The 27920-nt window shown below is 33.4% G+C and overlaps 1 long non-coding RNA gene across 2 annotated transcripts; it reads left to right on the forward strand.

Moving 5' to 3' along the window:
• The first annotated feature begins 5 nt into the window (after positions 1-5).
• LOC140696257 (uncharacterized) lies at positions 6-27920 on the forward strand. 2 transcript variants are annotated; one of them, XR_012072420.1, is made up of 3 exons: positions 6-69; positions 23116-23189; positions 27604-27920. It is a non-coding gene; the product is annotated as an uncharacterized lncRNA (long non-coding RNA). The 2 variants fall into 2 exon arrangements; XR_012072430.1 differs by lacking the exon at positions 6-69 and adding an exon at positions 19511-19666.

The following is a 27920-nucleotide window of genomic DNA, read 5'->3' on the forward strand; positions in this document are numbered from 1 at the left end:
TAGAAGCTACTTGTGAAAGATTCTGTCTTCTCAAAATGTACCTTTCTCATCTGTTTCAAGGATGTGATGGTAGGATTAGCCTGTATCAGTCTGGATTCAGACGCAAATACCGAATCTGTTTTAACTAGGTTGAACAGAAATTATTTATGTTAAAAAGTTTTTAGAGACATTGAAAAATTTGAATAAACAGACTCTATGCTAGTCTGAACAAAATGTAATTTACCATAGGGCCACAGTTCCCAAACTCTGGCCAAAGCACCCTGTGATGCTACTGTGAGGGTAGCCAATTCACCGAGATGCCAAGCAGTGGTTTAAATTTTTGAGCCAAGCACAGTGATATGTTTTGGACACTGTGGAAACTACTACTATTAAGCTGTTTTGACCTATTTAATAAACGGAATGTAATATATATGTTAAAGATTACACTTATGAACATGGATTTTAGAGTTTAAATTCTGATACCATTTGCGGGGGTGGGACTTACTGAGACACTTAAGGGCACTTTGAACCAAGAAATTTTGGAAACTTCAGTCATAGGATATTAAACAGCTCACAGAATCGTAGGGAAGGGTGAATGGGCTCCATGCTGAGCTTCCAAGAATGTTTCACAAAGCCACGTTGCATAAATGGGCCAAGCTGCCCATAGTCCACTGAACTACTCACTGCTCCCTCCCAACTGGAAAACTTTCAGTACAGCTGTTGGCCTCAGAGCCTATTCACCTTGGCTAAAATCCACCTTGCCTCTTCCCACTTAGTTCTAAATTTAATTTTCACATGAATGCATCTTATTGGTGGACTCTAAATCATATCTAGCTCACACCATTTAGTCAGGCATAAAAAAAACTTTCTTAGACAAAATTCACCTAGAATGAAACCTTGCCTCTGTATCAGGTAATCTGAAAGTGGGCAGGATCCCAAGGCATTGGCAGATGGATGTTGAAACTTGGATGATGGCAGAGGGAGATGCACAGATGTGGCTAAAGTAGGGGAGGCTGCCTTGGGGACCAGGTTCCAGGGCAGAACCCTAGGTCAGAAAATAAAGTCGAATTTAAAAAAAAAAAAAACCTGATAATTGTATAGCAAAGATTCTCCATTACAGAAATATAAGTGATGAAGCAGTTGTGAAGAATAAGGCAAAAAATGAGAAGTGCACGTCCTTGAAAGCAATAGGGCAGATTTGAGGCTGGGTCTGGAACTGCTCTGATCTATGGCACCCCTTGCTAGTCATCAGATTGAGCCCTACACCTGTAGAAGAAGGTTAAATGACATCAGTTTAGGATATTGAGAGTCTTGAGGTAAGAGTAGAGCAAGAAGCCCTGAAATACTGTGCAGCGTTTGGCTCTATGACTCATCTCTCTCTTTTTTTTTTCTTTTAATTTCTAAGCAGGATAAAAGGTAGGATTTTTGCAGGACTCAGATGACTTTTTATTTGGAAAATATGATGCTTGTAATATTTTCATTTTTAAGGAGAAGATTAAGTTATTACTAGTTCAGTCAAAACTTCAGATTAATTAAAATTATTCTACTTATGAAGAAACCATAAGCTATTAACATCTCAGAGCATTTTTATATTCTTAAGTCTTCAAGTAGAAGCAATAAGAAATCCGTGATGCTCCAAGGCAGTTTTGCATTGTTTCTAATTTTCCAAAATAGCAATAAATATTTCCTCCCTTGAAACTGGCTCTAGCTTTACATATTAGACAGTACATAAAGTAGGGGACAAAAAAATCTTAGAAAGGTGCACTTAACTTCCTCTTAATTAGTAGATAGTTACTAACTAGTATCTACATTTGAAAGGCTTTTGAACAAATCACTTTTTGTCACACAATGAAGCAACGAGAATCTTTATTTTAACCAAAGTCTATAATTTGAAATTTAACTCTTTTATTTCAAATGGATAACAGTTCATATATCAAGACTTCCATGGATTCCAGACATTATATAAATTTAGCTGAAGGTTTTCTATGACTATACGCCATGTGAATGAGCATTGTCAAAGGACCTGAGTTCAAAATTCTAGTCAGTACATTTTTTTCCCCTAATCTTTGCTGGTGGAATATGTTTACCCAGAACTCCCTAGTTGTTGAATTTACTCAGCTTTTCCATGTTCATAGCATTTTCACTTTTCTTCCTTTTGTCCATACTTCCTTAACATGTATCATTGTACAAGCAAATGAGTAACTGCTAAAGCCACACACATCTGTGACCTACAGCCTCACTCTCGTCTGATGAAAGCGCACTGATATCAGCTCACCAAGGGAAAATATTTTTGTGTTACTTGACAATTAGTATGAGAGCCCTTGTCTGTTACAAACTCAAGACATATCCCTCCAGGTGTACATGCCTATTTGAGGAAAGAACAAACATAAAATAGACAGCTATTCAAAAAACTCCACCTTGAAGAGTTACAACTGCAGCCTTCAACATAAATGCCTTGAGCCTTTTTCACCTGCTGTTTCCTCTGTCTGGAATTATCTGTTAGCTTCTTTTCAAGGCCAGTGTCTTTTTTTTCAGTTACCATTCAAAAGTACCCTCTCAGTTAGGCCTTCTCTGAACATCTAATTTATAGTATAACGTCTTTGGTGTTTTCTGCAAGCCACTGAAATTATCTAATGCTTGCATTTTTTTTCATATTTGATTTTTCTCTCTCTACAATTCTGATCCACCATAAGAACAAGGATTTGACTTGTTTTATTCACCACAGTGTGCTGACCATTCAGAAAAATGCCTGGCACATAAGAGACATTTTATTACCTATTGAGTGAATATGAGTAAGAGTACCATACTTAAACTGTCCTGTTTCCCTCAACTTGAAAATAATGATAAAGATAATGACTTACCACACGATGGTTGTGAGGTTTTAAGATGTTACACCAGGAAAAAATGTTAGTTATTATTAATGAGGCTTGTGGCAGAGAACATTGTGGAATGACTGTTCTCAGTGCCCGTCCCAGAGCAATGACTTCCACATGGTCACTGTTAAACAATGCTTATCAACAGTGTTTTTCAACGTGCGGGTCTCTATGGACTATGTACCAGAGGCACCGGGGCTACTTTTCTCCCTCTCTGACTTACTGACTCTTTGAAACTAGGATGAGAAACTCAGTACTTTTAAATGAGACTTCCAGGCTATTTCTAGGACATTGGAGTTAGAGTACTGTCTCCTATACTTGATATCTGGACCAATGACTATTCCAGGAATAAAATTATTTTTGAAAGAATTCAACTCTGTCTGATGGAAATAAAAATAACGTCATAAATCATGAGCTTTGAGGCTTGGACCTACCCACGTAACTTGCCTTTGTTTCCTCTTAGGTGAATGTAAAATGTTGAAATCTGTGAAACTCACTTACTTTGAAACTACTTTTTCTGAACCCTTTTCTTTGCATGTTCTTGCCTCAGGCAGCAAACTCTTTCTCTGTTCAGATCCAGAATGATATTTACCTTCTTTTTAAGGATTTTCCCTATTAAAATGGAATCAAAACAAAATAAAATCCTCTTGTCAGTCTTTTACACTTGACATTCTAAAAAATATTCTTTAAGAGAAGGGAGCATCCATGAGTGAACACATACATGTATGCCTTTTATCTCCAAGAATAAAATAAAATAAAAAGTTTTGTGTCACAGAAAAAGAACTGCAGTCACCAACACATTGATAGAGAAATAATTCATTTTGCGTGAAGGGCAGAAATGGGGAGTTCTTACAAAATCAAATCAATACTAATCCTCAGGCAAATGAAATTTAACTGTTTTTGAGAGACTCTGTAGGGGATTTGATTTTGTCAAGGAAAGGGAAGTGTAGGTAAGGATTAGAGAGCATATGATATAAATGGTGATGTGCTGAAAAGGAGTAACTACTGGTGTTGAAGGAGCTGCTTCTTTTTCACATGCATTTTATCCCACAGGTAGAGTTTGTGCCACCTTCCTCTCCCCAAAGCTATCAATTTGGACATAGTTTGGGGAATACATATGCTTTCTTCTTCCCAGTTTAACAATACTGGAGTACTATAATTCACAACCTATCTAAATTTCACCTTTAGAACACATCTCTAAGCCTCTTTTATTACCATAACCACTCTTGGGGTGGAAATAGCATTGAAATACATGAACTTAATCAATAAAACTAATTTGAGATGGAGTCTCTACAATGCATCGTTTCTTTGCTACCAGATGACAAACCCCCTCTGGCTAAACTATTTGTGTTTTGTATGAGTTCAGCACTAATTCTAATTTTTGAGAAAAAATAATTAAACAATATGGTTGTTAGTTGCATTAACAGTGATATATATTAATTGTAATATATACATAAAGCATAAAGAAATATAATTGTGTTCAAGATTTTATTTAGTAAGACCTGAGTATGTAGATGTTATACTCTGCAGCTTTGTGTCATGTGCATCTTTTTATATATCTGAACTATGATGTATTTGGTGCATGAAATCATGTATATTATTATGCAAAAATTAATAATAACTGATATATATAATTGGGACTTTATAATTTTTAAAGCACTCAGCCACACATTCTTTTACCTAATTATTACAACACCTGTGCATGTTGAGTAAGAAGATGAATGATTTGCTATCAAGGGAGTAGAGAGTTACAATTTCAAATTCAGGTGTTCCCCCCTCACACCAACTAACGTGGTTCCTAATTGTTGTTTTGAAATTTCATTTCTTTGGCAACATGTGGATTGTTTTTTGCTAATATTTTATTAAAAAGTTACAAAGAATATTTTGTTTTAGTGTACGATTTTGATTAGGTAAGTTATGTAAGAGTTATAAAGCACTGGTTTCCTTTTCTATATGATGAAGGAGCTATTTTAATTTTTTGCCTGTGGTGTGTATATATTACAGTTTTAGTTTTTAAAAGATTATTAATCTTTCTCATTCCCTAAATTGGATATCATCATGGAAGTGTGAAAATAAGCTGTGCATTAATAAAATCTCAGTTCTCCTGGTTTTAGAAGTTTATTTCTCCATTTTCCACATTAAGTTTTAGTTTGTTGCATTCTTTGCCTTTAATTTATGCTGAATCATACTATTAATTGTAGATTTTAGGTTGTATAGTTAATTTTCCTAGTTGATATACATGCCTTTGGAGGATATGCTGAAATAAATGGATTTAGCCAGTTTGTCCTGTAGAAACCCAAAGTCTTTCTCTTATTCTTCCTTGAATCCAAATCAATTAGACTTTCATTCCCACTACTTAAAAAAAAAAATTCCCTTGTCTATGACACCAATGACTTTCAAACGGCCAAATCCAATGATCAGCTTTGGTGTCTTGCCATTTTTGGTTCTACCCTTTCCTCACTGGAAGCTCCTTTTCCATTTCCTTTTAGTGGTTTCTCCTCACCTTCCTGAACTTGAAATATTGCAGTTTCTATTTCCACTCACTCCTTAAGTAATCACATCCTCATACATTTAAAAACAATCAATACACTTAAATTTTCTAAATTTTTATTTCCAGCCTAGATCTTGCTCCTGAACTTTTGAGTCATACTTCTAAGTACTTATTTCATATTTTCACTTGTAAATCTAACAGGCATATCACATTTAGTGTGTCCAAAATTAAACTCAGGATTCTCATCCTAGTAGCAAGCTTCTCCTCCCAGTTTCTCCATCTTCATAAATGGCAATGCATTCTTCTAATTGCTTTAGATGAATGTTAACCTTCTTTTATTTTATTAACAGACTTTATTATTCAGTGTAGTTTTAGATTCAAAGCAAATTGGGCAGAAATTACAAAGATCTTCCATATACACCCTTTCCCCCCACACACACCATCTCCCTACTACCAACAACCTGCACCAGGGTGGTACCTTTGTTATAATTGACAAACTTATTCTGATCCATCATTAGCACTTGAATTCTACCGTTTACACTAAGAATTACTTTTGGTGTTTTACATTGTGTAAGTCATGATAAATGCTTCTTTTTTTATTGTTTTATTAATTTAGTCATCACAAATTTCTCTTGCTTCTGTATTCCAAAATATGCAGAGCCTGAAGATTCTTACCACCTACATCATGGATCTCCGGATCACTGAAATAGCTTCTTGTCTAGTCTGCCTTGACCCCACCAACCTGTGCTCCACAGAGCCCCAGTATAGTACTTTAAAACTCTTTTAATCAATCCACGTTGGTTTCTCTGTCATTCCTTATGCTCTTCCACGTGCTAATTTCTATTCATCTACATTTGTCTTCCTAGTGTTTCCTGAACACATTAAACATGCACCCAACTCATAGCCTGTGGCACTTGCTGTCCCCTATGCCTGGACTTCTTTTGTTCCCCAGTTATCAACAGAGCATAACCCCCAACTTTATTCTTCTTTACATTTAAATTTTACCTTCTAGAAGATGAAATTTATATGGCACTATTCAAGTGAAGTTTATGGCAATCTTTATAGATTCTGTTGTTTTGCCTTTGCAAGGAAGTCCGCTAGGGCTTGTCACTGATACTAGGGAATGGTCCCTTTAGTGTGAGCCTCAATTTTGATGATAGATTACATTTTATGTCAAGGCGTAAAATTTCCAGGAATTTCATACAACTTCTGGAACACTTACAATACACACCTATGCAGACACAACATAAAGAAGGTTTAATATTACTTCTTATTTGATAAAACTTCCCATATAATTTAACAAATCAAATATATCTAACACCTCTCCCTTTATAAGGAGAGAGAACATATCTGAAAGTTAAAGTTAGAAAGACTTTACCTAGAACTTGATTTTTGGGATGTCCATCAATAATAGCAAAAAGATTTTAAAACATTTAGCCAAACAGGTCACTGTGAAAAATGTTTATTCATCTAACCAAAATAACAGTGAAAAATTTCAAATATAGATGGTTATACAGTTCTAAGTAAAACCCAGCTCTTTTAATATTTTCAACCTGAGAGAACTAGGTTTACATAAGTAATCAGAGACTCAATAAACACAGCGCAGAACAGAAGTGACCACTTTGACAAGACACATGATCTTTTTTTTTTCTCTTTCTTCTTTTTAGGAAGACTATTCAAAGGCAAAGAAAAATCCTTTACAATCTTTCACTATCTACAGCAGATCAATAGGGAAAAAATGTCCTTTTAACACAGAGAAATCCAAATTCTAATTTTATCAGTTTATTATGTTTTTTAATATTAAAATTCATTTACTTCATTAAACTCATTTTAATCTTATCCAGTCCTGACCACTTATAAAATTCCTTTCTAAAGATTCTCCCCCAACTATTTTTTTTTACAAAACCTTTTCAACTTTCTGTGTTCATTTTAGTTTGTCCCTTGTTTTATTTTCCATTTAGAGATAACCAGCTTTAGGAGAAAATCATTCTTTCCCTTAAAAGCATCTCCATACCATATACCTTTTCTTATTAGACTTGATTAGCAATTAATGCTCCAGTATTTTATTTTATTGGAAATGATCTTGACATTCAATGAATTCTCATTATTTAATTTAACTTAGCAAAACTAAGTTTTATCAAAAGATTTGGAGAAACCACTTTTAGATAGACATACCATAAAACAATTATTTTCAAAGACTTTACCTAAAAACTCTTATCCTATTTTTATCTATTTTGTTACTTATAAAAACATTATTATACCAAGTTATTTTTTGTTGTTGACAAATTTTATAAGAGATAACATGAGCTTACTGACTTTCAGTAAATCTAGGTATGATACATTATATTTAATGTTAATAATTCTGAAGACATCTGTATGTTAATTAAGCCAACAGACTTAAATTAGCTTTAATACTGAATATTTTCCCAGATGTAATATACACATATGGATATATAGATAAATAGACAGAACTAGCGATCTCATAGTTTCTATTTTAAAATTTTAGTCTTGAATCAGGTGCAATATAAAACTTACTAGTTTATAAATAACAGTTGGAACAGATTAGATTATCTCTCAGATGGCTAAAGTCTTTTATCATTTGCAGAAAAGACTTTTAAGATCTGTCTTTGCCCTTGACAAGCAATTCTAAGGAGGCTGTTTGGGCAAGTCTTTTTAGCAGCTTGTGTGTAAAAAGGCCTCTTTTCCTTTTTTTTTTTTTTTTTTTTTTTTTTAGGTTCTGCTGATTGAGCCAAAGCTGCAGTCTCAGGCAATGTGGGCTGCATCTATTTCATCTATTTTCAGAAACATGATAAGATTTATAACTTTAAGGGACAGTGAAAAAAAGGTACCTATTATCATCTCTTAGGGTATTTAGTAACAAATTTTTTTTAAGTATGGGACAATCTTGTTCTAATATCCTGATCTTTTATAATATCTACAATCATTTTGAGAGGCATAGGCAAAGCCATGGGACAAGTAAACATAGGTCGACCTTTTTTTCTAACTAGTAATATATAAGACTGGCTATTAAATTGGAGGAGGGGCACTTACTTCTGTGGCAGCACTGAGTTTCTTTAATATTTATATAGAAAAGATACTACGAAGCCTCCCTGAGGAATGATAAATAATGAAATGTTTCTAAGCACTGTAATTTTAGTAATTATATTTTTCATCTGGAAAATTATGTTCAGCTATTTTACTATCGTATCACTATAAATATTTTATAATTTACAAATATATTTTGTATATGAATGACACTACAGTCAATATAACCATTTTAGTCCATGTAATTAACATTTGACAGCATTCACTTCTGTTTCAGAAAAAGAATGTGACATAATATTTGAAAATATGTTTTTATTATTATTTTATTTTATTTATTTTTTGTGGGGGGAGGTTTTTATAGGAGGTACTGGGGATTGAACCCAGGACTTTGTGCATGCTAAGCATGCGCTCTTCCACTTGAGCTATACCCTTTCTTGAAAATATATGATGTGAACATGATAATATATTTGTATATATCTCTAGTTTACGTGGAACTTAGTTTACTCATATGTTAAATGGAAAAACAAGCATTGACCGAGAAAAGGAAAAAGAGAACATGCTTCTGCTGAAATTATATTTTTAAAAAATCACAGTTGCAAAATATATATACTGCACAAAAAGCTAGTTCAAAACATACAGAAAAGGTAAGTTACATTCAATTGATAGTCTTATTTTTCTTTTAATAATTTGTTTTCTGCTAGTAGACTGCTTTGTTATGACAATTTATTGATAATTTTGTTTATTATATTAAGATTTCCAACTTATTAAATGTTCTTTGCTTTAGTGAAAATCGAAAGTATCTTATTTATTTTTACTCTTACTCTAGAGCTGACTTTTTAAAACAGTCTTGTTTACAAACTACAAATTAATTTTTCTATTTGTGACTACACCAAAGTAGTAAAAGTTAGACTTTTATGTGATTAAATTATGCAATATTTACTCATAAAATATGTTTTGTAGTGGCAATCACTAGATATTTTTCCACATATCTATGAATACTGTGATTTTTAAAATTAGTTTCACTTTCTTACTTAGCAAATGCATATAACAGTAAACTCCTTTCATTGTATTTTATAGAAAAATGCATATAATTTCAATATAAAGACTATTGTGAGACAAGTTTATATGGATCTCTCACATTTTTGCATGTCTGTGAACAGAGGCATTGACAGTTTTCATTCTGAACTATCTTCTCAAGGATGTTTGTATAGAATCTCCATCCAGGGCAGGGGAAGATTTAGTGTTTCTTAGGCTTATGTCATTGCTGCATTCTGGTCATCATGCAGTTAGTTTTTCCATCTGGTGGCAGTTATAGCATCTGTAAAACAGCTCATGGATGTATATCAGACACTGAGGCTGTGACTCTACCATCCTAATCATTAACTAACTGCTCAGTTTTGTACTTGGACAACTTTGCAGGATTCTTCTCAGTTCTACCATAACAAAATAATTCAATCTTTTCCCAACATTATATAAACCCACAAGACAGCACGATGAGAGATGAGTAGAAGAAGGACACTGAGAGCCTCATTCTTCTATAAGCAGACTGTTATGTAATCTGTTTCAGTCAGACACCACATATCTATCCTCAACTATGCTTCATAACATTTAAATACAGTCTCTCTTTAGTTTTGCTTCTTCAGGGGGAAAAAAAAAACTTGTTCTTGGGATGAGTGACAGGCGTTGCTTAGATGTGCAGAGTGAAGGCTAGTGTCTGAAAATCTTTTCTTTATACAGATGTTCAAAAAGTTCTCTACTTTTGTGTCTCACATTTCTGCTTCAAGTAATATGCGTTTTCTTCAACTCTAGAATTGTTTAACATAAAGTTCACATTTTAAAATCAAATCATTCTAATTCTTTTTGATCCCCACCACATACATAATTACATGAGTGGCCTCAAGTTCAGCTTTTTCTGAATGGGTAATTCAGTGCTCACTTCTCTATTAACTTTCTATCTTTGAAAATTTTATTGTTATCCTTTCATCTCCTGTGGTCTCATTCCATTTATCTGTGTCTTTAGGAATTTAAGTTATTGTATTATTTTCAAGTCTTCTTAGTAGGGCATTAGGTGGGAACAAGGAGTAATGTCTGTGTTGGGATCAACCATGTTTAACTGAATCACCCTTATTCTTTATTTCTTGTCACACTGACAGCTTGTTTCTTACTTCATGTAAAAGTAACACTAAATTTTAAACATTTAAAACTAGTACCATTCCATCTTATATCAAAGCATATTGGAAGCAAATGTCATCCGAGCTCGATTGTTTGAAATTCTTTATTTTAGAATAGAACACACTGAGACTTCTGGTTTGGACAAGATGGCCAAGACTTACTTGTCTCTGCTGTTCCTTAACTAATGACAATTGTAAATCCAGGAGATGGTGCAAGAGACAACCAGAGCAGCACTTGGAAAGATGTTAAGAAGAAAAGCTAGTTTTGAACCCCAAAGGAAGAGTTAGTTTTGGACCCCAGGACCAGAGGGATAGCACAGTGCTAGGGCTTCCTGAGACTTCTCACTCAGCAAAGAAGACCACCCTAACTCAGCATTTATGGACCCTTCGTCCTAGCAACAGAATGCAGCCTATTTAGGCAGATTCCTCCTCACCACAGAGGAGTTCCTCTGGCATCACTGGTGAGGGCAAGCCTGACCCCACTGAGAAGGAGGATTGGTTAGGAGCTCTGCCAGAGATAAGAAGCCAAGGGGAGGCACTCTCCTTTCCTTTCCCTGCCAGGCCAGAGTATCTTCCAGTAGGTAGAACTAGTAGGAGAGGTAGAGGTTCTCTTGGGAACCAAGCTCACTAAGCATTTTGTACTCTATGCCAGTGAGACGGAGACTCCTCTCCAAACCACAGACATCTGGCCAAGCTGGAAGAACTGGAAAAGAGACATAGCCACAACAAGCAGCCTGGACTGAGGCTCCTCCTTGTCCTTATAGGATCTAGATACTTCTTGGTTCAGAGACACTAGGGCAGGGGAAGGAAACCGGTCATGGGTCATAACACAACCTTTCTCACCAAGTGACATCAGACACTTGGTCTGGGGAAACCTCTTCTAGACTCTCAGGCAGCATCAGCAGGAAACAGCTGGAGCCCCACAGCATCAGAAAAACCTAGCAGACAAACATAGCACTACAAAGGCTCTAAAGATTAAACTGCATTTGAATTACAGCCCACAAAAGTACACCAAAATGCATGGCTAAACCTAAATAGGAGATGGCCTACCAATATAAGATATTTATTTTGGATCTGGAGTCTCCTTATATAATCAACAAAATGTCCAGAATACAATAAAAAATATCACATGTCATACCAAGAAAATCACAACATGATGAGAAAAGACTGATGCCAACGTCAAGCTGAATCTAATGTTGGAATTATCTGATTAGGACCATAAGTCATTCATCATAAAAATGTTTCAATAATCAATTACAAATTATCTTGAAGCAAATGAAAATTACAGACAATCTCAAGAAACAAATAGAAGCTATGACAAATAACCAAAAGAAAATTATACAATTAAAAATATAATAACAGAATTTAAAAAAAATCACTGGATGGACTCATAATAGGGTGGAGATGACAAAGAATAGAATCATTGATCCAGAAGGAAGAAAAATAGAACTCTTCTAATGTAAACAATAGAGAGAAAATAGACTTAAAATATGTTGCCTCTGGGCAATGATATTAAAAATGACCCAATATTTCCTGACCAATATATAGACCCTGAGAGAGAAGAGAAAAAGCAAGAGGCTGAAAGAATATTTAAAGAAATAAAGATGCTGTGCGTGTGTATGTGTATGGGTGTGTGTATACACCCATACACATACACACACACACACACACACAGTGGAATACCACTTGGCTATAAAAAATAATGAAATAATGCCATTTGCAGCAACGTGAATAGATCCAGAGATTACCATACTATGTGAAGTCAGACAGAGAAAGACATAGCACATGATATTACTTATATGTGGAATCTAAAAAAATGATACAAATAAATTTATTTACAAAACAGAAATAGACTCACTGACATAGAAAACAAACTTATGGTTACCAAAGGGGAAATGGGGCAGGGGGGATAAATTAGGAATTTGGGATTAACAGATACACACTACTATATATAAAATAGATAAACAATAAGGACCTACTATAAAGCACAGGGAACTAAATTCAGTATCTTTTAATGATCTATAATAAGGAAGATTCTGAAAAAGAATATATATATAAAACTGCATCACTTGCTGCACCCCTGAAACACTATTAATCAACTATAGTTCAATAAATTAAAAAAAAAGAGAATGGCCAGAAACTTCCTAAAATTGGTGAAAGACAAAAACCTATAGATCCAAGAAACTGAACAAACCTCAAAAGGATAAACTTAAGAAACCTACACAGAAACGTGTCATAATTAAACTTTTCGAAACCAAAGGTGAAAGAAAAAGAAAACCTTCAAAGAAGCCAGAGTGAAATGGTGCACTGCCTATAGGGAGCACCAGTTCAAATGACAGGAGCTATCTCAACTGAATCCATGGAATAGTATTCTTCAAGGGCTGAAAGAAAAAAAAAAATCTGTCCACTGTGAATTCTGTATCAGTTGAAACTATCTTTTAGTAATTAAGGGAAAGTTGTACTCTCTGTTAAAGGAAAACTGAAAGAAACTTTTGAAGGAGCTCCAGGCTTAAAGACGGCTATAGGAAAATTTTCAAATAGAAAGGAAATGATAGAAGAAGGAACCTAGGGACATCAGCTAGGAAGAAGGAGACATAGAAAGAACAGAAATATGGGTGTATGTAATAGGTTGTTCCGCTCTTCATGAGTTCTGTACATCATATTTAATGATAGAAACAAATTATAGCAGCATCTGATGATGCACAAGACAATGATATTTAAAAGCAGAAAAAAAAAACCCTAAATGCCAGAAAGGTTTCCACACTTCACTGAAAGTGGTAAAATGTGGGTACCAGTAGACTGTTTTAAATCACATATGCATATTGTAACACCCAGAGCAACCACTAAAAAATCTTTACAGAAAGAACAAGCATTAAAAACCTCTGTAAACTGCTAGAAATAAATCAAGATGTAATCCTGACGAATATTCAACTAATCTGAAGAAGGTAATAAAAGTGAAAAAGAGGAATGAGAACTGAAGAAGCAAAGAGAAAACCAATAATAAAGTGGCAGAATCACATATTAACATGTCAGTATACCTTAAGTGTAAATGGTCTAAATGCACCAATTAGAAGACACAGATTGGCAGGCTAGTTTAAAAATAAAATGATCCACTGTGTTCGGCTTTTAAGCATCTCATTTCAAACTTAAAGACATAGGTAAAGTGAAAGTAAAAGGATGGCAAAAGATACACTATAATCAGTGAAATGCAGGAGTGCTATGTTAATACCTGATAAGGTAGGCCATTTTATAGTATTACCAGAAAGAAAGGAAAACAAAAATAATTGGAATTGAGGAAACATTTGAAAATATAATGACTAAGAATTTCCTTAAAGAAAGGTGAAAGATATCTGTTGGGCATATACCATAGAGTACCAAACAAGATTGATAAAGGAAAAGCCACACCTTGACATCTTATGGTGCAATCTAACAAAACCATGAGTAAAACAAATATTCTAGATAGCTCTATTTGTTATCAAATTTTAGAAAAACAAAATAAAACCTTATAAAAGCTTAAACAGAGAAAAAGCTCATCATGTAAAAAAAGAACAGGAATCAAATTATAATTAGACTGTCTCCAAGGACACTGATAGCAAGCAGTTAACAGAGTAATATTTTATAGGTGCCGGGAAAAAAAAGTGTGTGTTCTGAGCTGAGGGTAAACACCAGCTGCATTTCTTGGTGCTTGCTAAGTCTCAGAGGCATAAGGGTAGCAGGTACATATATCTCTGATTTCCTGATTTGTAGATAACTTGGTCTAAAACTGATCTGAATGCACTGGATACCATCTCCTATTGTTATTTCTTTTTATAGGATGGCTGCTTGACATCAGGTGACAGTGATTTAAAGAAATCACTGGGGAAATAGCTGCTCAACCTCCGGAGATCATGAGGGCTTATAGGAAGTGGTGGATCTTCCTGCTAAGGAGAGAGCCATGAGGCCCAGAGGGAAATTGTGATTAGGTACATTTCTGCCCCCAGGACCAGATACAGGGCAGTTTCTGGTCAGGCAGCGTCCAACATAGCAGGAAACTGAGACTGCTTATCTCCACAAAAATCATATACAGCAAAACTGCTCCCTGGGGATGAAAGTGAAATAGTAACCGTTCTAAAGGCGATCTGATAGTATTTAGCAGATTGAACGTGTGTATTCCCTTTAATCCAGCGACTCCATGCCTTGTTTATATGTACCAGAACATTTCTCTGGTTTGTGTAATAGATCCATGAGGGATCGTGGAACATTGATTTATTGAAAATACTTATGGTAGTTGAGAGCTGGAGACAGCCTATGCCTTCATCTCTAGGGTAATAGATAAATTAAATATTGTGGATGAAATTCTCTTAAATGCCATGTATTTAGAAACCACCAATAAGATACATCTAAAATAACAGATAAACAGTAAAATATAGTTTTACTAATAAAAAGTAGGAAATAGAACAATCAAGGTACATACTATCATTAAAATTTTAAATTTGAGACAAACAAGAAGATATTACATATTTTATTAGGACACATCATTATCTAAGAACATACATCAAACATAAGAATATATGCCTACTGTGGTCTTTAAGGACCATCAGATGTGACTGGGGAATGTGGATGAAGGAGAAAACTAAAATAAAAATCAATTCAAACACACAGCTGATGATAATTGGCCATAAACTGAGGAGTTTGAAAAATTGGGATCTGTGTAAATGTCATCTTCCCAATCAGTCGGTTTAAAACTTCCAACTTAGTTTTTCAGAGGTAATGATTTCAATGAGATTATTTTCAATTTTCAAAGGAAAATAATTGCTATGGCAGAACATTTTATATTTTGACTTTCTTGTGAATTAAATAACCAGTAAAGAAATCTTTATTTTTTATAAAAAGATATCCACATCCAAATTAAGAGTAATCATGCTTTCTTCATCAAATGTTAGAAAATTATCTGAAAGGTTATGTTGAAATTGGACTACTGATCTTGCTGATTTTGTTTCCTCTAAAATTACTAGTTTTATTAGCATTGCCTAAATAATGTTAATCTTGTACCTGTTAAATTATATGTCTAATATTATCCAAATTAGTCTAACTCCTCTTCAACTTCTCACCTATTTATTAAGAAAATATAAATATATGCAGAAAGAAGATAGTTCAATGAAATAAACATATCTTTGGATTCAGTAATACTGGGCTTCAAATACAAGTTCACCTCTTCCTGACAGTGTAATTTTGAATGTGTCTTATCAGTATCGTCTTCTGTGAAATAGAAATCATATGCAACTAAGAAAGCAATTACAAATATTAACTGAGATAACATACAAAACACCTAAAAGAGTAGCCTTCTAGAGAATGAATGGGTCCCCTGCTCTCCTCACAAATCACATCATGATGCCCAAACAGTGACAGATATTTCAGATTCCATTTTGATATAACATGAATGCTGAAATGTGAAACTTTTGAAACACTTGAGTACCTGTGTTAAAAAATGTAAAACTAAAATATTATTTTTTTGAATTTTGTTATCAGTGTGATGACTTAGCATTTTCTTATTTTTATTTTTCATGTGAACAGTATATGAATCTGTTCTCTAAAGTAGCAGTTTGATAGACTTGTTGGCTTTACAATTTTGATGTTTTATTTTTCACGTTTTCCTTCTTTCCTTCCTTCCTCTTCATCTTCTACCTATACTTCCTCTTCTTCCTCCTCATTTTCCTCCCCTTCTTTCTTCTTTTTCTCATTTTTTAAAAAAGAAATATAGGCCAAGTCTTAGAGTCTGCTTAATAACTGTCTCTAAAATATGGAACTTATGAGAAATTCAGAATTAACATTTATGTGTTTTTTGTTAATGTGCTAAAATGCATCAATCTTTGGTTATAGCAGTCCTTTATATATGTAAAGTACATTTGCATTATACTCCTTACAATTTTCAAGTCCCTTTCATATATATCATTTATTTTATGATATTCTTATTTTTCCCATGTAACTCATGAGAAGAATGAGATTCTAAGACCTGTAAAATCATTTTCTAAAGGTTTTTCAATTTTTCATAGACTAGAGGCACAGCTAAACTCAAAGTCTTTGAATTACAAATCTACTACTTGTCAGAAATATTGCATGGAAGAAATATTAGCTGGCATTATTACTGAATTACTGAATATTGTTGCCATTATTTAATTTTCCTACTTGCACATCTTTATGAATTCTTTAACTAGCCTTGTCATAGTAACCTCATTTATTTTATGCAGAAAGGACAATGTATCAAGTTTCATATCATGCTATGCTATGTAATATCATAATGTACTATAACTTCTAATATGGCATTTGATTTTTCTAAAGTGGCCACTGTATTTTTCTTATGGTGTTATTAATAGTAGAAATTCTCCTGAAGCTAATGTAATTACATTAAAGTTTTAGATAAGTAGCCTTTGGTTCTTGGAATAATGAGCTCATAATACATGATTTATATAAAGTATAAGACAATCAATCCATGGACATAAAAAAATCTATTATAAAATGCATTATTTGTAATAAGAAAACTGCCCATCAACATACCAGTATATCATTAATATGTAATGCTAAAGTATAGATTAATACTTTGAAAACTACTAGTCTAAAAGTAAGTATAGGTGAAAGATGGATTAAATTTTTGCATTATCAATTCTACTTCAAAGCTTTTAAAGGGGAAAGTAAACATTCCATCGTTGTCTTTGAAAAGACTTTTGAGAAAGTAGAATTAGATGATGTTTAGATTTGCTTATAAGATGTTAGCTCAGAATTTTGAAAAACTTGTAGAATATAAACTTCAAAAAAAGAAAAATATGCATTCTGAAGATAAACATTTGTTGAGATTTGGAGTGTGTGTATCACTTATACCATTCATCAATTTATTGTCAGGGTAAAACACTGTATAATACATCACTAACAGAATTTTCCCTATTGTATGCAGCCTCAAGATAAGTTGTATTTTAAGAACATCAATGCTGTTGGGTTTACTTGCTGAAATTTATATAAAAAGATGAACATCAAGGTTTATTTTCATCTCACTTCTTTTTTTTTTTACATTTTACCTTTATGATTGTCAAGTTAGAATATAATAGCAGGAAATACTCAGAGAGAAAGAGGATTAAAAATGCATTTGCATTTCATTGAGACAAAATAGCATTTACCAAGTTTGATGACACGACACTTGTAATCTATTTTAAAGTCAGTTATCCTTGCTTTGCATTTATATGCTGAAAGCAATTTTGAATGAAATATTTTAAAGACATCAATATATTCAAGTAACTATTAGCTAACCTAAATAATTGGATATTTAATCATGGAAAGAAAATACAGGCAGGAACAATTCTAGAGAGACTGAGAGCTGAATTTGGCTTCCTCCCTTTCACTCTGAACTTCACAGTTTATCTACCCAGAACCCTGTGGCTGCCCCACAATATCATAGGATAAATTAAAGCTCCAAGTGAATATTAGGACCTAGAAAAATCTTGGCCCCCTGGGATCCTTTGACACATATGTGAAATGTCATCACAATGAGGACAATGGGAACATGAATAAGTAGGCTGGGCCCTCCCCAGCCAGAGGCACACTTCTCCTGGTGCCTTAGTAGATGAAAGGCAGCTTACCTGATGCTGCACCCCCATACCCCCACCACCCTTATGTGGTGGACAATGCTTTTCATGCCATTCACTCACTGTTAGGTGGTGTTGCACCAGCCAGACCAGAAACTTCCAAAACAATAAAAAAAAAAAGTATAATAACAACAACAAACTTAAGGAATCTTGATAACAAGATAGGAGTAGCAGTTAAAAAAGAATTGGTACAGGGAAAGAAAAACGGGACTCTTGATGTTGACAGGCAGCAACTTGAATAATAACAGAAAAGAGATTACTAGATATGAATGCAAGAGACACACATGGAAAACACTTATTTTAGAAACAGAGAACAAACAAAATATGATTTCCCAAATGAACAATTTACTAGATGAACTGAAGAAGACATAATCACTGTTGCGACCAGAATTTTTGGCTTAAAATGTAAAATGGAAAGAAACATCTCAAAGCACAGGAGAAAAATAATTTGGTAAGTTAGGGACAAAGAGCTCAATATGAAAATGTGGAAATAATATGAAGAGGCAATTCACAGAGGAACAAACCCAAATGGTGTATAAGCATATGAAAACACACTCAAACTAATTAGTAGTCAAAAATGCAAATTAAAGTAACATTGAACAAATATTTTATACCCATAAGGCAGGCTATTTGAAAAATTGAGAAAATATCTACTACAGATGAAGAATCAGAGATCATTTATCTCATATATAACTTGCAGTAACGTAAATAGTTATTACAGCAGTTTTATGAGCAAAGTGATGACTTTTTATTAAAAAATAATATATATATATATAGACTCTGAGCCATAATTCCCATTTCTGAAAATTGATCTCATGGGATTAATTCTACAGAAAAAATATATGTATAAATTTATGCACAGCATCACTGCTTAGAGAAGTAAGAAGGAAACAACATGAATATCCCACAATCTATCAATATTCCAGTGAGTTATGATACACTTATAAAAGGAAATAATGTGTAGCCAAGAAAAAATAAATTTGAATTATATATGGAGGAAATAGTTTTATAAAAATATGTCTATAGAACTTGACTTTGTGATGCATAAAATGAATAAGTAGCCAATATCACAATGGTATTTCAAACAATTATAATTAAGTATTTATTATTATGAGTGAAGGATTTTTAACTTTTAATGAATTCATTTTATCTTCCAAAAATTCCTATAGTACATTTGGGTAGACTGAGGTGCTTTAAGGTTTAGTAACTTACTCAATATTACATAGGAAACAGCATTTCTATGCAAAAAGATATCGTTCATTTTCCTAATTTAAATGTAAGTTAAAGAAAAGTTTCTTATTTAATTCACTTTTTGATATTAACCTAGTTAGACATTTGAAATGTGAAAATATTGTACTCAACTAGTACAGATGGGATCAGCATCCTTAAGGCTGGGCAGTGGATCAGAAAGTCATTATAAACTAAAGGACGATCCAAAGACCATGTGACAGTTGTTCCCATTAATTCATCGGTATTTACAGAGAAAAGTAAAAGGTAGGTGTGGACTATTTATTTGAATTTTATATGTTGTTGAGTTTTCATACTTCGGGTAATTAACCTCAGATAGCCTAATATGAAAATAATAGAATCCAAACAATATATATATTTTTTAATTTAGGCAGTTTGCATTTTTATTTGTCACAGACATTTGGCAAATTGTTTTATCTCTTGGGACCTATATTATTCATAAACAAAAGAGTTTGTTCATGATGCTTAGTACATATTGTATATGAAAAGAGAACAATTGATAATTATCTTCTATAATGTCACTTAAATTGAATGTGTTAATATTTTAAGCATAACTGTGAGAAGTTTTATATTTTACAGACTATAACTGGTTTAAAAAACGATTGTGATAGCATTGCAAATGATGCACAGAGAAATATGATGTTAGAGAAATATATACATATATACATGCAAATGTTAATGTTGAAATGAAAAATAAAGAAGGAACTGTGCAGAATACATGGTAACATCAGCATAGTCAAATTTCTATATGAATACAAGTGTAACTATATCTTTTATTTTGTGGTTTAACAGAAATGAGAATTCAGTCAGATTAATATATCGGTAAATGTCAAGCCAGAAATTCCAGGCAAAACCTTGATCTCGGTGAATTCCACAGTATGAACACATGAACTGCAGGATGTGTAGTTCACAGATGAACTACATGATGATGAAAAGTCTTCAATCCATAAAAATTAAACATTTAAAATTTATTAGTTTCCGAATTGTTCCAGAAATTGTGCCTTTCTTGTAGGAAACAAAGAAATGTTCTGGAGATGATGATTAACATTTGGACTTCTAAGAAATATGTTAACACACCAAATATAAGGTCCTTTTCTAGCCATAGTATTTAACAAGAGTCTGGGATTAGTTTGGTAAACTTATGATTATTATGATGAAAGCATTCGGTTGATTTTCCTACTGTCCTACAGGCGATTTTGAAGCTATCCAGTCATGTTGAGGACTTCTGCAGAGCTCTTACTGTTTTGGAACTTCTGTTCTCTTCTATTCTATTCTATTTCAAACTAGTTTTTAAAAATCAATCTAGAACATGATTGTGTCATATTTTGATTATATTGTATATGTGGACCATATTTTATTTTGAGGGACTGCTGGCAATTTCTGCCAGCGAGCATACAGAATCACCCTTACTGTGTTTCATGCTTATTATTCTTGGCCAAGCAGTCCTCTACCTGTCCAGTGTCATTCTCTCAGGTTTTTGTAAGTAGTTGTTTAAAAAACTATTGTGTTTATTTATAAATGCAAAGGGAAGGCACATTCCACAAATTACTGGTAAATGGTCCAATCTACTAGAAAAAGACTTCATTATTTCAGTGTCATTAAGTTACAGAAAAGCATCTAAATTAATCACTGATCTAATTTATTATTTATATTCAAGGGCAAATTTATCCTTCAAGGAAAGCAACGTGTCACCACAATTTAAGACTTGTTTGATGATTTTATTCCTTATTTTTAAAATCTTGGATCACTTGTACATGTGTACTAAGTTTCTCTATTCTTTCAGAATTCACTTATACTTTATTTCCTTTTACTTTTAAGTATCAACTTTCAATATTGTCCTCAACTCATTCTGCCCCATTTTTCCAGAAGGAAAAAAAAAAAAAAACTCTTAAAAGAACTTACTTCCTTTGTGTGCTTTTCTAATATTTCTTCTCCAATTAGAAAGATTCATATCACTTATTTTTTTGGAGGAAAAAAAGCGCCTGGCTAGAGAACAGATGGTGCAGCTAGTAACCAAGATTAAGGGGTTTATTCACAAAGCATTTGTGAGGCACTTCTGCATGCTTTTTCTAACTTTCTGGCATTTTGCCTCCAATTTGCATAGCAGCAGTTCAGATGTAGTAGAAAGTCCTGTGTAACATTATCATTTGTTAAAACTTATGTAAAAGAAATCCAAGTTCATTAGTTGAAAAAGAATCAACAATTCAGGGAGAAAAAGTTAAAAGTTATTAACTATTATAAAGCCATTTACTCTACAAAGACAGCCTCCTACTCAGAGGAGATGAAATTTATCCCCCCAAATGTTTACATTTATCTTTATTTTTAGTTGGTGAGGATTCAGGTGACAAGTTCTATGACCTGTGACATTATTTTTATTCACTAGAGTTGACTCTTTGGAAATTGCTTCCCTAACTCAGGATATTGAACTGAATTTTAAACTTCTCTAAAGAGAAGGAGTGGGGGAAATAAAAGAGATGAGATGTGTGGTTAAGCACCTGATGAAGAGGGTTGGGTTCAAATGAAGGCTGAAAAAGTCACTATAAATCCCTCCAGACTAAATAATCTGTGGCATGACCACCATGTACTTTGTAGTTTCATGTATGTAATTTTTTGACTCACTTCTCAACATTGAGTTTACACGTTCAACATAAAGACTAATTAAGTATAAACTAACTTTGTATGTTAACTGGATTCCTCATAGCCTCTATCAATGTCAGACAATGCTAATTACTTAACAAGTTACTTTATTTTTTACAATTACCAACATTGTCCTTCAAAAAAATCAGAATCCTTGCTTCATTTTTTAAACATTTTTTGAAGAATAGTTGATTTATGATATTATATTAGTAAAATCTCTCCATTTCTTCCATCCCCACCCCCTAGTAACTACCATTCTAGTCTATGTTTCTGTGAGTTTGGCTTTTTCATATTCCACATATAAGTGCTAATATACTTTGTTCTTCTCCGTGTAACTTATTCCACTTAACATAGTGCCCTCAAGGTGCATCCACGTTGTCTCAAACATCAAGATTACCTTCTTTCTCATGTATACATAATATTTCAGTGTGTACGTGTGTGTGCGTATTATGAAGATGTAGTGTTTATACATCTTCTTTATTCTTTCGTCTGTTGATATACTCTGTTTTAAAAATACAAGTCAGATGGATGCAAATGGAGAATATAAAAAGAATTGATCTCCTGTCCTACCAATCTCTACTTCCAGTCATCATCATAGATATAGCCAAAAATAGAATTTTTAGAAATATTTAAGGTTTAGCTTAGCCAAAATACTGAAAGAGGATTTTTAATGTTTTTTTAAAAATCTGTATGTGTTTATAAAACCTTACCAATAGTAACTGAAGTGAACAATTTTTGAGAAAACTCTGAAATATAATCCATAACGTAACCCTATTACTTCACCTTCTCTGGTTCTAAGCAGTCTCGATGTTCTCCTCCATCTACTGAAATATCCAAGAGGTTCTTAACATATCTGCGAGCAACCTTATTTGCATTATATTTTATACATTTTAAATTTTATTTATTTTTTATTTATTTGTACATTATATTATATATAAAATCTGCAGCTCTTAGAGTGTGAAACTTCACCTAGTTGCAATTCTGTATGCTTTAGGTTAATTACCATTTGTTTCAGAAATAATACTTGAATTTTCATAATGTATCTTCAACTATTCTAGGCACACTGTGAAGATGAATAACACATGGTACCTGGCTTTAAGCTTCTCAATTATCAGAAGAGATAAACACGCAAGTAAGTGAGTTTATAAAGAAACAAATGGGTTAGGGATATATACGTGCTAGCATTGGTTAAGTTCTAAGGAAATACAGTGCGGAGATAATTTTAAGTGGATGAATAAATATTTTTATTATGAAAATAATATTTCTGTATATCTTTCAGAAATTCATTAACGCTTGGCTCTTAAAAATAAGTGTTTTATTTTATTAAAAATGTGTAATGCCTGAGCAATTATTTTTTCCTCTCAGTTTGCCATTCCGAAGAAGTCAGGCAGTCCTAATTTCAGAGTCGTGAATATAGAATCATCACTCAACAAGTTGTAATTTGTTCTAGTTGTAATCAAGAGAAAGCAATGTGCTTTTATAGATCAGTTCTGAAAAGCTAAATGTATGTTATAATAGTTAGAATCCTAAGAAGTAAAAGACGGTGTTATAATCTTCCAAAAAAGCAAGGAATATCAATTAGTTTAGATGTGTTTTTAAATCAGGAAGTTCTTTACTGTGATCAAAATCAACAGAGAAAAGGGACTTGATAGAAGATAAACAGCAGTATTTGATATAATGTAATAACCAAAAGTTGGTCCTTAATTTTGATGTCTATAAAATTGAATATAAAATTATTTCTATTTATGACACATTGGATCAAAGTTTTAAATATCAAACTTTATGTGATAAGCAAAAAACAGTTTATGAGTGACTTTTTTTATTATAAAACAAAACATTCATCCAAAATGCCTAAATCTTTGATGCTATCAATCCAAAGAAACATACATGAACCAGATTATGCTCTCCCAGCCTGCCCTCTGGTTTTCTACTAGGCTCTGTGGGTTAGCTGCATTTAATTTTTGGAGATACTAATGTATTATTCCAAAGTACAGGTTTAGTGTTGCAGCACTCTTCAGTTCCCTGCTGAAGCTAATGCCTTATTTGTGACTGGAGAATATTTATATCCCATGAAAATCTGGGTCAATAAATATTAGAGAATTAAGAGCATTTACCTCTGAAAATAAGTACCAAATCCTAGGTACTTAGCTTTCCCAAAGTCTTAATATTATTTTATTATTTCCCCTCTCGTTCTCTCTGCTATAACCGAGGACATAGGCAAGGTACATCATAACTTGCCTTGCCCCCAGTTTAATGGGCAAATCAATAGATAGCAGTAAGTTTAAGAATACTAGATACAACCACTGTCTTTGATAGCGTTCTTTAACTGAGACTCTACAACAAAAAAATGATTGAATATTAATATAAATATCAAAAGCTAGGATCCATCTGACCAAATTAAACATAAATATTTCTTGGATTATAATTTCTGAATGAACTGGCTGGAGATATTAAGGCAAATGCAAATTGACTTTCTCTCTTCACAATCCATTGTCCTTCCCTGATTTGCTACATGAAAAAAAAATACAACTTGTCAGCCTCTTGAAATATTTCTAACTTGTTGCAATGATGAAGATATTACCCTGTCTCCCCTTTTTTTTATGTCTTTCCTTTCCCAACATATAAAGATGAAGTCACTAATTTCATTATCTGAAAATTAGGCTCTATACCAGGAAAAACAAGAAAAATCTAAGTAACAAGACACATTCACGGAGGTACAGAGGAAATTGAGGAAGAATACTGTGAGATCCAAACAGATGCTTTAAAAATTCTTAAAGAACTCCTTGGTCACGATCCACACTTCTGGCAGTAACTTCCTCCATGAGACGCACCACAGAGTCCACCTATGTGTTCTGTGTAGGTGCTGGTGATCAGAAAACTGATGCTATATTCTTCCACTGTTTTTCCTCAAAAGATGAAGAAGTTCCCTGCCGGCATTATCATACTACTGCTTTCTGGTCAGTCTTTGTGTTCATTAAGCATCAGGGATCACTGCTGACACTTGAATTGCTTCCCAAGTATAACCAACCCCTCCCTTCCAGGGCTGCAGTTCTCAGCAGGATAGTGTTGCGACGTCTATTTTCTTAGAATTTAATTCCCCTGTATAGCAATCCAGCAGACAGTGGGCTGATAAATCCTGGGTATAAGCTTCACTGATCATTGCTAACACCTACCAGCTAGTACACTGCTGTCAATTTGGCTATTTCTTCTTAAGCTCCCCAGTTCCACTTTATGCTTGAGGCTAGTGTGGTTTTTGAAGACTGAGCAAACTACAGACAGTGCTTCTATCCTCTTCTCCTCAGCCAAGGTCAGTTGCAGCTTTATCCTGAGGTTATTTAGATACCTGACTTAAATCTTGCCTTCCTCTCAAACTGTTACATGGCACCTTAATAAGATGTCTAATTTTCAATTTATGAGAGAAGAAATGTACCACTGTAGCTATCACTACCAAGATTTTGTTGGCCTTTACAATGGCTTCGTATGTGTATAAACATTTTTATATATATTTTCCATGGTGCTTTTATGATCTCTCTGGTTTTCTTCTCTTTACTCCACTCTTCCTTCCTGCTTCTCTTATTGAGTAGTGAACATTCTACACATTGATTTCTATTCTCATTCTCTGGAATCACACATTTCTTTATGTCTATGAAAGGGTCACAAAACACATTCTGTAAAGGGCCAGATAGTAAATATTTTAAATTTTACACACCATCCCATATGGTCTCTGTCACTCCTATTCAACGTAGCCTTTGTTGTGCAAGATCAGCTGCAGAGACTATGTAAATGGACAGGTATGGCTGTGTTCCAATAAAACTTTATTTACAAAGATAGATGTCAAGCTTTATCTTGCTGACCCTCCTCTATATCATTTGGCCTCCAATTTAAGGCCAAAAATAAATAAATAAATAACTACAGTCTCAGGATACTTTATTACTTTGGAGAAAACGCTACTAGAAAACAAGTCGATTTTTCCCCAAGGAACAAAATTCTCTTTTTCACTTAAACTTTTTGGATTCTCCATTAAAAAAATAAACAAACAATAACAAAAACAGCAATAAAAATGTAAGTATATGACAAGGATTAAAACAATCATAATGAAAACTTGACTGAAGTCCACAAATGACCTAGAGATTGCATACAATGTGAAAAAATACATGTGACATCTAGTTGTTCAATTGGAAATAGCCTGAATCTACTAAACAGTTGCTTTGATAAACCAGTTCTCTAATTGAACGATCTTTGCCTCTTAAAATTTTGATTTAAGCATGAGAATGCTCTTCTATCCTGCCATACACTAATTTTCTTAATTTCTTTGTTTACCTAACTGCTACATTGCTGACTTCGATTTTTTGCATCATCATCACTCTAACATTTATGTAGCAGCGAAGTCTAAGACCTGAAGAGTTTTTGAGTTGCTCTCTAGGTAAAAAGTGAGCACAGGTGAATCTGACAGGGGGGAAAACAAACAAAAGAAAAAAAAATTCACTTCACATTCCGAAATTAATCCCCCCCCCAAAATGGAAATATGATAAACAAAGAATAATTGTCATGCTTGGAGTTATGCTGAAAATTTACAGAAGCTCTCTATCCTCTTCATACTTGCTATTCAATTTAGTGTATAGACAAATACTAAGATTGCTGCCAACTTAGGAAAGGTAGGAAATAGTTTAATTTATGCTTAACATCTGTACTGATTGGTGTTTATGCTAAATTTTACAACCCAAGTGCCTTATACATAGTAGCGTTTAGTAAGTAGTAGTTGAAATAATAAGTGAACAACTTGATGGGTTATTTTTATTAAATATGCATCTCCCTTGATGTTGTAATTTATGATTGTGTAGTATAATTTGAAGAGTGTTGCTGACTTTCTCTACCCTTTATAAAGATATACTGCATAAAGGAAAACAATGATGCCATCCTCCCCCCTATATAACTTACATGTCCAATTATTAGCAGACAGGTTGCTCTTTTGAGTGTTATTTTAAAAGAACTAAGAGCACTGTCTCCAAAGTTCACCAACAAATTGCACAGATACTGTCCAGGGTAGAGAGACTTTCAGATTGTTATTTTGTATCCAAATGATCATGTATCATTATATCTAAAAGTAATGCAAAAACCCTTAAAAGATAGAAACCTTGAGTTGAACAGAGGTAAGTTTTAGTCCAGGTATACAAAAGAAAGCAGCAGTGACAGGTCCTGGGTAGCGACTGTATCCAGAGCAATTTAAGATCGAGGCGAGTAGATGAAAATTAAAGAGAAGTACTGAAGTCTTTCCACTATACAGAATTTCTTCTGGTTTGACAAATAGTTTTACCCAATATAATTAATTTTAATTATTATTAGAAAAACCTTGAATAATTTTAAGTATATTCCAATGTACACATACATAAGGTCAGGAAATCACTAACTCAGTTCTATTCTTAACTTATTTGTGCTTCAAAGTTCTGGCTGTTTTTTAAAAAAAAAGATCTTGATATTTTGTCTGAAGGCTAGCACTTTTTAAGACAAAATTTAGTATTCTAACAAGACATTTGTCTTTGTTTAAGGTCATCCTTACAACTTTGAAGAGAGAACATGCTGACAATTTATGAAGCAAATGTCGTCTAACTACCCATCGAATAGGGCAAACTTACATTACCTGTCAAAGCTACACTGAGAAATAGCAGGAAAAAGTAACTGCACAGAGAATGTATCTATAGTCTTGTCATTTTTTCCTCTATGCTGAATATGCCAGTAGAGAGAATCAGATTACTTTTCTGAATAGAAAACTAATAATGAAGACTAACAAAGATGTGTAGGTCACTATTTCAATTAAAAAAAAAAAAACCCACCACAGTCTTCAGGTATACTGATTTCTTTCATT

Source organism: Vicugna pacos, chromosome 1 (assembly GCF_048564905.1).
Source record: "Vicugna pacos chromosome 1, VicPac4, whole genome shotgun sequence".
Lineage (NCBI taxonomy): Eukaryota > Metazoa > Chordata > Mammalia > Artiodactyla > Camelidae > Vicugna > Vicugna pacos.